This window comes from Loxodonta africana, chromosome 3, assembly GCF_030014295.1.
Source record: "Loxodonta africana isolate mLoxAfr1 chromosome 3, mLoxAfr1.hap2, whole genome shotgun sequence".
Taxonomy (NCBI): domain Eukaryota; kingdom Metazoa; phylum Chordata; class Mammalia; order Proboscidea; family Elephantidae; genus Loxodonta; species Loxodonta africana.
The window spans coordinates 34,245,886-34,249,752 of NC_087344.1; positions in this window are offsets into that span (position 1 = coordinate 34,245,886).

Consider the following 3,867-nt stretch of genomic DNA (forward strand, 5'->3'; position numbering starts at 1 on the left):
GGGGCATGGGGAGCTCTAGAAGGGCCAGCAGCAGTTCCTCTGGTTCATGGGGGAAAACTGAGGCAGCACAAAGAAGCAAAGTCACTTGGCCAAGGTCACCTGGGGGAACCAGGATTCGAACTCCAGTCTGATTCAAGAGTTCCCTCTGCCCACTGTCCCTGAACCTGTCTTCCTGGAGTGGGCAGAGAAAGGCCCTCTGAGAGATTTGAGCCTGGGTTTCCCGCCTGGGGATGGGGGTAATGGTTGCTCCGAGGTCTCAGTCTGCAGTCTGCACAAGGCAGTGAGCAAGTGTGGGGGAAGGCATGGCAGGAATCCCCCAAAATCCCTCCAGCTCAGAGTAGACAGTTTGGGGGTGTTGGCCCTGTGGGAGAGCCTGGTGTCTCTGTGAACACGGAGGTGACGTGGGTGTGAGGTGTGACTGTGGTCGTGAGTGTGGCTGGGTGTGGAGTGGCCATGCCATGACTGTGTGGCTGGGAGTGACCACACCACAGTGGCTGATGACATCGGGTGTCCACTGAACATGGTCATGTGCCAGTTATCTGCAGGTGTGCCCACACTGTAAACATGGCTATGTGTGAACAACGTGGTGACCATGGGGTGACTCGTGTGGATGGCAGCAGGTATAAGTGCAGAGGGGCCGGGGGGTGTGACTTGAGGTCACAGCTGTAGGTTTGCTTGTGCATGGAGTGATCCTTGTGTGTCTGGGTGTGGACGTATGTGAAGCTAACATGCTGTTGCCATGTAGCTGGGGGTGTCGGTGGTTGTGGGTGACATTGTGTGTAAAAGAAGTTAACATGGCTGAGTGTGATGTGTCCACGCATCCACCCATTACCTTGGGTGTGTTGGAGGCACTAGGGCCATGCTGTCCACCCTGAGACCCAGATTTTCTTGAGTCTGGCCGCCAGCCCCTTCCCCCATCTCCTCCCCACCACAGCAGCCCCTGGCCAGGGCCCCAGGGTGGGGGGAAAACAGAAGGGACCAAGGGTTTGGTGGGGGGGAAGGCTGGGCAAATCCCAGCACAGGACTATAAATAGCTCTTTGAACCCAGCAGATTCCCAGGCTGGTCCCCTCTATTCAAGCCCCCGGCAACAGCCTGCCCTGGGCCCCAGGCCAGCCCCTCGGAGCTGAGCCCTGGCGCCAGCCTAGGCAGGAAGGAGGCAGCTGGGCTCTGTGGCCACAGACCTGGGCTCCTAGTCTCTAGGTATGCTGTGCAGCCTCACAAGTGGCCCTTCCCCAGAGCCCCAGTTTCCCCCTTTGGAAATGGGCTGTGTGCTTTCATTCTCCCAGCAGACCCTCTGAGGTGGGAACTACTAATTAGCCACATTTTAAAGGCGAAACTTAGGTAAGAGGGATCAAATGGCTCACTCACAGACACACTGCTATGAGGGGCAGAGGGGTGTGGACCCTGGGCTTATAGAGGCCGAGCTGTAGGAGCCCCTTGCACAACCACACAACCACAAATAGTTACACAACCATGCAGCCACACAACCACACACAGCTATACAACTACACAGTTACAATCACACACCCTCACACAGCCACACAACCACACAGCACAACCATGCACACTCACAACCACACACATCACACAACCTCACAGCCATGCAACCACACACAGCCACACAACCCATACGCACACCGCCATAAAGCCAGAGTCACACAAGTCCACACAATCACGCACACCACACTACCACACAGTCACACAACCACACAGTTACAACCACACACACTCACACAACCTCACAGCCACGCAACCACACACATCACACAACCACATACATGGCAGGACTGTGCTCAGTCATATGACCATGCACATGACCTCACAAAACCACACCACCATGCAGCCACACAACCACGTTCATGCTCTCACCTCGCCCTTCCAAGCAGCCACTGAGTCAGCTTGCCAACCATAGGTGGGTACTGGTGGACCGGTGTGACCTCAGGTTGGCAGTCAGCCTCAGACACTGACACCAACTGACCGCAACCTCAGTGACACAGCAGCCCTAAGACCCTCCTTTGTGGGTGCAGCTCTGGGTGTGGCACGTTGGCCAAGGGACCCAGTGGGCTTGCAAGAGGCACACAGAAGAGGCTGACACTCACAGATGCCTTGGGCCCTTCATCCTTCTTCCATTCCCACCCCAGCTTCAGTCATTTTGTGGAAACTCTCCCGTCCTCCTTTATTTGTACCCCCAGCCTACGAGGACCCACAGACGCAGAATATGCCTGGGGTGGGGGGAGCCGTCAGCAGAGAGACCAAGGTCAAGGGCAAAGGGGATAAATGGGGGCTATCAGGGGCCGAACTCTCTAGGCTTTTTTTCTTGTTTCCATGTTTTTTTCTATTGTGATAAAATTCACATAGCCTTAAAATTCACCTTTTTAATGACCATAAAGTGCACGGTTTCAGAGGCATTTGGCACATTCACAGTATTGTGCAACCATCACCTTTATCTAGTTCCAGAACATTCTCATCACCCCGAAAGGAAACTTCGTACTCATTAGCAGTCACTCTCCATTCCCCCTCCCCCAGACTCACTTTCTGTCTCTGTGTATTTGCCTGTTATGGACATTTCACGGAGCCCTGGTGGCACAGTGGTTAAGAGCTTGGCTGCTAACCAGAAGGTCGGCAGTTTGAATCCACCAGCTGCTCCTTGGAAATCTCAGGGGGCAGTTCTGCTCCGTCCTGAGTTGGAATCGACTCAGCAGCACCGAGTTCGGTTTGAGTTTGGACATTTCATATAAATGGAATCGTGCAGCCTGTGGTCTTTGTGTGTGGCTTCCCTCACTGAGCATAATGTTTTTGAGGTTCTTCCACATTGTAGCATGTATCAGTGCTTCATTCCTTTTTCAATTGTTGTCAAAACACAGGTAACGCCACATTTCCCAATTCAACCTTTTTCACATATGCAGTTCAGTGAGATCGATTACATCAATAATGTTGTGCAACCAGCCCCCATGTCTTTGCCAAATTTTCCATCCCCATAAGCAAAAACTCATTATTCCTAAACAATAATTCCCCCCACTCCACCTCCTTCCTGCCCCTGATAAACTTCATTCCTTTTCAGGGCTGAATAATATTCCATCATGTGAATTTTGACATTTTCAGATGGGGGTCTCCCCTTTCAGGGTACACACATGCCCCCTGCCCAAAGCAAGAACATTCCTGTGCCAGTAACAGTATGTACTAGGAGTTGGCTATAATGACCAAACGAAGGAATGAACGGTATGTTCTGGCAGGAGCTGGTAGAAACAGCTCTGGGGAGGTGCCAGACACACCGGGGCCCAATCCCTGTGACTCTCTTACCAGGTGAGGGACTAAGGGTGTCCCTACCTTCTCTGAACCTCTGTTTCCTTGGCTACACCAGTAAACCATCCTGACTCACTGCGACCCCATGTGTGTCAGAGTAGAACTGTACTCCATACGGTTTTTAATGGCTGATTTCCCAGTCACCTCTGGGTGGACTCGAACCTCCAACCTTTCGGTTAGCAGCCTAGTGCATTCATTGCTTGCACCATGCAAGGACTTCTCCTGGACTGTAAACTGGGCACAATAATGACAAAACTCCTTGGAGCGTGAGCCCTGCAGCGCCAGGCAGGCCAGGGTTCTAATTCTAACTCTGCCCTCTCCCTCTGCGTGACCTTGGAAAGCCACTCTATCTCTCTGGGGCTCAGTTTTCCTACCTGTAAAATGGAGCTGGCCCCACCCCTGGGCTTGCTGGGGACTTCGAACGAGGCTGCTGGCATAGGCTGGATGCGGGAAACCAGGCGCGTGTTCTCCCTGGGTGCGGCGAGCGGTCGAAAGGGGGGCGTTCTAGGTAGGGAAGCCCCCTTCCTCGGGCGCCCGGCAGCCTGAGGCTGGCGAGGGGGCGC